At 43.5% G+C, this 9,758-nt stretch overlaps 1 non-coding gene across 1 annotated transcript; it reads left to right on the forward strand.

Annotated features, from left to right (window-relative positions):
• Nucleotides 1-8,614: 8,614 nt before the first annotated feature.
• TRNAE-UUC lies at nucleotides 8,615-8,688 on the forward strand. Its single transcript has one exon. It is a non-coding gene; the product is annotated as a tRNA-Glu (tRNA).
• Nucleotides 8,689-9,758: the final 1,070 nt, after the last annotated feature.

The raw sequence follows: 9,758 nt of genomic DNA on the forward strand, positions 1-9,758 counted from the left end.
TAGAAGTGAAAATAAATAAATTTTCCTTCTCTAGTTTAGTTAATGGTATCAATATTAAACTAGACATGTAGTTTTAAGACTTAATTAAAAGCTTAAATGACTATAAATTTGGGAGCAGCTTAACCACATGGTTCTGGCACAGAACGTCTCATAAGGAGGTGGCAATCAAGCTGTCAGCAGGGCTACAGCCATCTGACTTGACTGGAGCTAGAGGATATGCTTCCAAGGTGACTCACATGTGGCTGTTGGCAGGAGGCCCCTGTTCCTCACCCCGTGGTCTTATCCACAGGGATATTTGAGTACCCTCATGACATGTCAGCAGATTCCCTCCAGATCAAGTGATCTAAAAGAGAGGGCTCGGGTAAAGTTGCAATTTCACCCATGACCAAGTCTCAGAAGTCACAAACCATCCTGTCTTCAATATTCTATTTATTAGAAGTGAGTTGGGACTTCCTTGGTGGTCCAGTGGTTAAGACTCTGTGCTTCCATTGCTGGGAGCAGAGTTTCAATCCCTGGTCAGGAAACTAAGATCCCTCATGCCACAAGGCATGGCCAGAAAAAGAGTTGTAATTCTTACCTTTGTTAAACTACTGTGGTGAATAAAAATTCCATTCCCATTAGTTTAGGATACCAAAAAAAAAAAAAAATGCTCAAAATAAGCAAAGACAGTATAACAATGTAAATAATTATTTTAAAAAGAAGTGAGTTAACAAGTCCAGTCCATACTCAAGAAGGGAATTAAGCTCTACCTTTTAAGAGAGATGTATCAAAGAAATGGTGGACGTCTTTTAAAACCACCACACTAGCTAATGGCAAGAAGCCTCAGTTCTTGAAAAGCCATGTGGACTTCTCCATTGGGTGCTTGAGTGTCCTTATGACATGGTAGCTGGTCTTTCAGTGTGGAAGTAGGTGGAAGAACAATAAGGAATCCACAGTATCTTTTATGGTCTAACTTCAGAAGCTATACTCTGTCGTTTCTGCAGTTTCCTATTGGTTATACAGGTCAGCTTTATCCAAGGTGGCAAGACTTTAAATGAGGGCATGTATCCCAGGAACATGACTAAGAGCCATCCTGGGTGCTGGCAACCACAGGGATCCAGGAAGTAATAACTAACTCTACCAGAAAATTCTGGGGTGGGCTTCATAAAGAAATTATATAGAGATGGGCTTTTGGGGTCTCACAGATACTGAGAAAAATGAGAAGGATCAGTAAAGGTTATCTGGTTTATCCCTGACTTAAAGACAGAAAGTAAGAAAGAACCAGGACAGATGGCAGAGAAGTCCACTTTCCTCTGGCTTTTGATGCTATTTCTAACTTTGTTCAAGATCTTTCACGTGTGCTGCTAAAATACCTGTAGTTGCTCTAGTCTCACAATATGCAATTAGCCCAGTCAGAAGCTTCTTTAATAATAGGTATTAAATACTTGATGAACCAAAATGGCTATTCAAAGCCACTTTTTGTTCGCTCCTGTAATTAGGACATGTGCTTCCTCAGGGAGATTGGGAGAATTGAGATGTAACAACACCTTCTCTCCCCAATTCCTGTCATTGTTTTAACATTCAGAACACAAAATCTCTACTGGGGAGTCAAAATTTTTGTAATTTTGGCGGGAGATGAGAAGAAGAACAGTGGGAAACTCAGCAGATCTTTAAAATATAAAATTTTTTATTCCTCTTGGAAAACCAAAAATAACTCCTGAGTTATAAATTATAGGTCTTTGTTCTTTCTTGGTTTTTCCCCCTAAATCTTTGGCATCATCACAACACTGCAAAGGTAGTCATTTCATATTTATTCTTTTTATTTTGTTATAAACTTCACATGTTTCCACAAAGGAATAGTCTACAAACAGTAATAGTAACAAAAATAAATACAGAGAACTGTCCATATAAAGAAAAAGAGAGTGAGAAGACTCTCATATCTTGTCCTGAAAGAGAGCTTTTCTTTTCTTCCTATGAGGCCAGTAACACACTGAATCAGGGAGTATTTGCTGCAGGAAAGTCACAGGCTCAAAGCAACTTAAGAGGCCAGCCCTGTTTTATAGCTGAGTGCCTCTGGAAGGTGCAAGACAGGTACCAGCCTTTGCTGAGCACCGAACTCAGCCCACTGGCGGGCCCTGGACACAGAGGGCCCTCCGGAGATGTCCCTGCCTCGCTTTGCCTCCTTTTCCTTTTTCTGTGATAGTTTTAAATACTATTTGGGGACATCTACTCTGCGCCTGTGCTTTACATTAGTTGTCCTTCTTCCTTCTCAAACCCCGAGTCACATTTTACAGTTAAGGAAAGTAAAGCTCAAAGAGCATATTAATCAAGAAGATTTCTTTTGCTGAAAAAGAAAACCCAAACTCAAATTGGCTTAAGCAGAAAGACTGTTCACTGGTTCACATAACTAAAAAAGCCAAGCATGTGACTGGGCTGCATCTATGTACTCAAGTGAGCCACCAAGACAACATTTCTCTCTGGGCCTATTGTTTCTTTTCTTTTCTTTTAGGGTTTATTTATTTCATCTATGTGGCTGCACTGGGTCTTAGTTGCAGGGCATGGGATCTTTTTTGTGATGTTTGGGCTTCAGTTGCAGCATGTAGACTCAGTCTTAATTCCCTAACCAGGGGTCAAACCCACATCCTTTGCATTGCCAGGCAGATTCTTAGCCAGTGAACCACCAGGAAGGTCCCTCAGCCTTTTGTTTCTCTACTCCATGCAGGCAAGCTCTAATTTCCTGATGTTGGGGAGGTGGCTGAGACAACAGAAACACCGCATTTGATTAAGTGTGGCAGCTGAGGGAGTGTTCCATTTGGACCTCCCTTGTAAAAGAACTTGCCATTCAGCCACAAGGAGCACCTTTACCCGAGAGCCTCCAGCGGTAAGACCTTCAGGATCCGTGCCCTTCCTGGTCGGCTACCAATCAATTCCTGGACATGCAAGGGGTATGAGGGCCTGGTCACTTCTGCCTACTGCATAACTCCTCTAATGGACAATCCTTGTTTTAGAGTTTCCGTGGGACTGGCTGAGAATGTCAGCTCAGACTGTGTTGAGGCCCCCCTTTATCAGACATTACCCTTTCCCCTAAATAAACCTCTTGTACTCCAAATCCATCTCAGTGTCTTCCTCCTTCAGGAGTTAACTGAACCATCATGTCTCACTGACTTAATCCCCGGTAGAAACAGATGCTCTTGCTTCACACAGATCCCTTTAGATGACTTTGTAGTGATTTTCAGCATGCTCTTCTAACACCCAGAACCTTCAGCTGTGCCCAGGTGGTGCTCTCAGAGCCCCGGAGTTAGCGCTTCACCCTAACTGAATATTTAGAAGGTCCAGGTCCTATGTAATGCCCTGCTTCCTCTCATCCCCATCCACCTGACCAATGACTGCAAGTTAAGAGTCTCAGTGCCAAGCCTCTTTGCCTCCAGGTAGACCTTCTGAGTAATAACCTACCCCTCAAATTTCCTCTGAGGGGTCAGGCTAACACTGCCATCCACAGAACTCTGCCTGAGAGAACATCTTGCTGATCTCTCCTTCTCTGCCCCGCTTCTGCGCCCCCACCCCTTCCGATCTGCCCAAGGATTCCTTATCACACTGCTTTCACGTGAATCCTCCTCTAAGGGTGTGCTTCCCAACCAAGAACCGCAGCTGAAGCCACCGCAACTGTCAACTGGCTCTCTCCCTGGAACAGCCCTTCTGGGTCCTCTGCTGCTTTTGCTCCATCTGGCCTATGAGTGCTAGCTGCTTCCGACTGTCACTAACTCTAGAGTACTTTCCTGGTCTTGATTGCTTCCCTGAGTCCCTTCCCATCCTTTTTGAACAGCCCTTTCATTAAACTCTTCCCAGACACCCCTTTGAAGTGTGCTGCCTGTTTGCTACAAGACTCCTGAATCATAAATGTGACCATTCCAGGATTTCTTTATAAAAATGATTATCTATCATCTATGAAATTCACAGTAACCTAGAGGTTTGAAATGAGACACAAATTTTATATTGTGGAATGATTGCCCTTTTATTCCATCCAATCAGTTTGATTCTGGACTCTATGTATAATAAGATAAATTAGAGATAATATCAAAAGCCTGATTCTAAGTTCTTCCTGATGATAGAGGTAATGACCTCCTACCTCCATTTGGCTCCCAAAATGCCCTTCAGCTGGAAACAGCAAGGAAACAACTTGCAGAAGGTGACATCTGGCACTAGATGGCAGTCACACCCACTGGTGCTGCTGCTCACGGAAGCCACTGACGGTCCAAGGCTTGCTGGCCCTGCAGGTTCGATTCACACAGTCCAGCAAGGGCCAGTTCGCCTGCCAGCTCTCCACTCTTAAATGAGGGTTATTCCACATTCCTCCAACATAGAAGCAGCTTGTGGTGTTTCAGAACCTTGGGCCAGGGCCTGGGAAGGTTCCTATTTGTATCTCCTTCTATCAGCCCTCCCTCAATACATCTATTGCTAGACCCTTGTCTTGTTGTATCTCACTGTTCGCTGAACCCACGGTAGTCAAGGCAAGAGTGGAGAAGCTGGAAGAAAACTCAAGGAGCCGTAGGAACTGCAAATATGTTTATTTTCTCCTGACTAGCACAGCAGCTGTAGCTGCAGACATGCAGTATTCTCTCACAGTGGACCCAGCGGACGCAGCCATAATGCAGCCACGAGGGCTTTCCAGGTGGAGCTTATATAGGCAAACAGAACAGAAGCGACCTGTGGCCAAGTGAGTACACTGTGACGTGCATATGCAGTGCTATAAGTGATCCCAACCATTACATAACCATGTGTTTACAAAACGTGGGGCGAGAGGCTGTGGGGTGAGAAAGCCTGACCACCACTATCTTGGCTAATTTGCTGTTTGCTTTCAACACTCCAGGGCTTCCCTGGTGGCTCAGCTGGTAAAGAATCTGCCTGCAGTGCAGGAGACCTGGGTTTGATCCTTGGGTTGGGAAGATCCCCTGGAGCAGGGAAAGGCTACCCACTCCAATATTCTGGCCTGGAGAATTCCATGGACTGTATAGTCTATGTTAACATTCACTCTTGCCATTTCCTGCTTGACCACTTCCAATTTGCCTTGATTCATGAACCTAACATTCCAGGTTCCTATGCAATATTGCTCTTCACAGCATCAGACCCTGCTTCTATCACCAGTCACATCCACAACTGGGTGCTGTTTTTGCTTTGGCTCCATCCCTTCATTCTTTCTGGAGCTATTTCTCCACTAATCTCCAGTAGCATATTGGGCACCTACTGACCTGGGGAGTTCCTCTTTCAGTGTCCTATCTTTTTGCCTTTTCATACTGTTCATGGGGTTCTCAAGGCAAGAATACTGAAGTGGTTTGCCATTCCCATCTCCAGTGGAACACATTCTGTCAGACCTCTCCACTATGACCCGTCCGTCTTGGGTGACCCCATGCGGCATAGCTTAGTTTCACTGAGTTAGACAAGGCTGTGATCCATGTGATCAGATTGGCCAGTTGTCTGTGATTGTGGTTTCAGTCTGTCTGCCCTCTGATGTCCTCTCTCAGTACCTACCGTCTTACTTGGGTTTCTGTTACCTTGGATGTGGGGTATCTCTTCATGGCTGCTCCAGCAAAGCACAGCCGCTGCTCCTTACCTTGGACGTGGGGTATCTGGCAAGATGACAAGAGTGAACGTCAACATTCTAAGAATCAGCGAACTAAGATGGACTGGAATGGGAGAATTTAACTCAGAAGACCATTATGTCTACTACTGTGGGCAGGAATCCCTTAGAAGAAATGGAGAAGCGATCATAGTCAACAAAAAGAGTCTGAAATGCAGTACTTGGATGCAATCTCAAAAATGACAGGATGATCTCTGTTCATTTCCAAGGCAAACCATTCAATAATATCATGGTAATCCAAGTCTATGTCCCGACCAGTAATGCTGAAGGAGCTGAAGCTGACAGTTCTGTGAAGACCTACAAGACCGTTTAGAACTAACAACTAAAAAAGATGCCCTTTTCATTATAGGGGACTGGAATGCAAAAGTAGGAAGTCAAGAAACACCTGGAGTAACAGGCAAATTTGGCCTTGGAGTACGGAAAGAAGCAGGGCAAAGGCTAATAGAGTTTTGCCAAGAGAATGCACTGGTCATAGCAAACACCCTCTTTCAACAACACAAGAGAAGACTCTACACATGGACATCACCAGATGGTCAACACTGAAATCAGATTGATTATATTCTTTGCAGCCAAAATGGAGAAGCTCTATATAGTCAGCAAAAACAAGACTGGGAGCTGACTGTGGCTCAGATCATGAACTCCTTATTGCCAAATTCAGACTTAAATTGAAGAAAGTAGGGAAAACCCCTAGACCAATCAGGTATGACCTAAGTCAAATCCCTTATGATTATACAGTGGAAGTGAGAAATAGATTTAAGGGACTAGATCTGATAGACAGAGTGCCTGACGAACTATGAACGGAGGTTTGTGACATTGTACAGGAGACAGGGATCAAGATGATTCCCAAGAAAAAGAAATGCAAAATAGCAAAATGGCTGTCTGAGGAGGCCTTACAAATAGCTGTGAAAAGAAGAGAAGTGAAAAGCAAAGGAGAAAAGGAAAGATATTCCCATTTGAATGCAGAGTTCCAAAGAATAGCCAGGAGAGATAAGAAAGCCTTCCTCAGTGATCAATGCAACAAAATAGAGGAAAACAACAGAATGGGAAAGACTAGAGATCTCTTCAAGAAAATTAGAGATACCAAGGGAATATTTCATGCAAAAATGGGTTCGATAAAGGACAGAAATGGTATGGACCTAACAGAAGCAGAAGATATTAAGAAGAGGTGGCAAGAATACATAGAAGAACTGTACAAAAAAGATCTTCACGACCCAGATAATCACGATGGTGTGATCACTCACCTAGAGCCAGATATCCTGGAATGTGAAGTCAGGTGGGCCTTAGGAAGCATCACTATGAACAAAGCTAGTGGATGTGATGGAATTCCAGTTGAGTTATTTCAAATCGTAAAAGATGATGCTGTGAAAGTGCTGTACTCAGTATGCCAGCCAATTTAGAAAACTCAGCAGTGGCCACAGGACTGGAAAAGGTCAGTGTTCATTCCAATCTGAAAGAAAGACAATGCCAAAGAATGCTCAAACTACTGTACAATAGCACTATCTCACATGCTAGTAAAATAATGCTCAAAATTCTCCAAGCCAGGCTTCAACCATATGTGAACCATGAACTTTCAGATGTCAAGCTGGTTTTAAAAAAGGCAGAGGAACCAGAGATCAAATTGCCAACATCCACTGGATGATCGAAAAAGCAAGAGAGTTCCAGAAAAACATCTATTTCTGCTTTATTGACTATGCCAAAGCCTTTGACTATGTGGATCACAGTAAACTGTGGAAAATTCTGAAAGAGATGGGAATACCAGACCACCTGACCTGCTTCTTGAGAAACCTGTATGCAGGTCCAGAAGCAACAGTTAGAACTGGACATGGAACAACACACTGGTTCCAAATAGGAAAAGGAGTATGTCAAGGCTGTATATTGTCACCCTGCTTATTTAACTTATATGCAGAGTACATCATGAGAAACGCTGGGCTGGAAGAAGCACAAGCTGGAACCAAGATTGCTGGGAGAAATATCAATAACCTCAGATATGCAGATGACACCACCCTTATGGCAGAAAGTGAAGAAGAACTAAACAGCCACTTGAAAGTGAAAGAGGAGAGTGAAAAAGTTGGCTTAAAGTTCAACATTCAGAAAACTAAGATCATGGCATCTGGTCCCATCACTTCATGGGAAATAGATGGAGAAACAGTGGAAACAGTGTCAGACTTTATTTTTTTGGGCTCCAAAATCACTGCAGATGGTTATTGCAGCCATGAAATTAAAAGACGCTTACTCCTTGGAAGGAAGGTTATGACCAACCTAGATAACATATTAAAAAGCAGAGATATTACTTTGTCAACAAAGGTCTGTCTAGTCAAGGCTATGGTTTTTCCAGTAGTAATGTATGGATGTGAGAGTTGGACTATAAAGAATGCCGAGTGCCGAAGAATTGATGCTTTTGAACTGTGGTGTTGGAGAAGACTCTTGAGAGTCCCTTGGACTATAAGGAGATCCAACCAGTCCATCCTGAAGGAGATCAGTCTGGGGTGTTCATTGGAAGGACTGATGCTGAAGCTGAAACTCCAATACTTTGGCCACCTGATGCAAAGAGCTGACTCATTTGAAAAGACCCTGATGCTGGTAAAGATTGAGGGTAGGAGGAGAAGGGGATGACAGAGGATGAGATGGTTGGATGGCATCACTGACTCAATGGACATGAGATTGAGTAAACTCCGGGAGTTTGTGATGAACAGGGAGGCCTGGAGTGCTGCAGTTCATGGGGTCACAAAGAGTCGGACACGACTGATCGACTTTCACATCTACAACACTCAAACACTGATGCAGACCCAAGGGTCTGGGTCCATGGGAAAGAGACTGTAGAACATAGAACCTGAGGAGGAATCCCTCCTGGTGCAGGAAATGTTGGTGTGTTTGGGTTATGCTCTTCCTGGCTCAATGACCTCCTCAACTGCTTTAGCAGGCCTCCCCTACTACCTTTGGATATAGCAAACAACTGACATTGGTTAAAATCAATGTATTAAAAGAGACACTTTAGGGAATTCCCTGACGGTCCAGTGGTTAGGACTCTGCACTTTCACTGCTGAGGGCCCGGGGTTCAATCCCTGGTCAGGGAACTAAGATCTCCACAAGCCATGTGGTGTAGCCATAAAAAAAAAAGAAAGAGACACTTTAAGTTGCAAGTAACTGAAGCCCTATGAAAATGAGCTTAAGCCAAATAAAGAGAATTGTTTAGTCAATAGACTTAAGAGCCATACATATATGAATTTAGTCACAGCTGTATCTACATGAGTTTCAGGCATGTCTGGATTCAGGAGGTGCTAAAGAAAAGAATTATCAGTAATCTGTTTTTCTCCATCCATCTTTTCTCTTCTCTTTTGAGCAGAAACTCCCAAGTGCTCAAAGAAAGAAATGTTTTTCTCCATAGTTTTGCCAAGATCCCTAGACTAATCACATGGGAGAGGGCCTGAGAGATGACATATCCAATTTGTTTAGGTCAAGCACCCATTGCTAGAAAGAGGCATAGGTCAGGATGAAAATGAAAGAGGCATAGGTCAGGATGAAAATGAAAGAGGCTTGGATTTCCAAGAAAAAAATTGAAGTACGCTCACCTGAACAAGGTACACAGGAGAAGCCAAGTCAGCAGAAGCAGCTACGAAGTTCCCCTTCCCCTTCACTCCCTCACTTATCTATTGACTCATCCAGTACACCTGCTGACTTTCCCTCTCCATTCCTACCAAGGTGAAAGTCCTGAGTATTCAAGGACTCCTACCACACAGTCTTCTAACATCCTGTTCTTTTCCTTCAAAGCACTGATCAGTTCAAGATTATGTAGTGAGGTGTATGATTATTAATCTAGTATGTATCTTTCCTCTAGATTTTGGTACCTGTAGATCCTCGCACAGTGACTGACACATCGCGGGTACTCAGTAAACTTGTGCTCATTCATTGATTTTATATTTTCTATTAGGGGACAGCAAGTCCAACCAGCATGGCCCCCACCTGGCTTCTATCCTAAGAATGGAGACAGACAAGTCAAGCAGTGTTCACAGTCCAACTGCAATGATTTCTGCAAGAGTGGTGGACTCAAGCGAGCCTGGGAGAGGAATGTCTAAATCAGAGTAGTCCAGGAAATTTCCCTGAAGTCATCATGTTGAGTTAACTTTAGAAAAATAAGAAGGTATAT

Source organism: Cervus elaphus, chromosome 4 (genome assembly GCF_910594005.1).
Source record: "Cervus elaphus chromosome 4, mCerEla1.1, whole genome shotgun sequence".
Classification (NCBI taxonomy): Eukaryota; Metazoa; Chordata; class Mammalia; order Artiodactyla; family Cervidae; genus Cervus; species Cervus elaphus.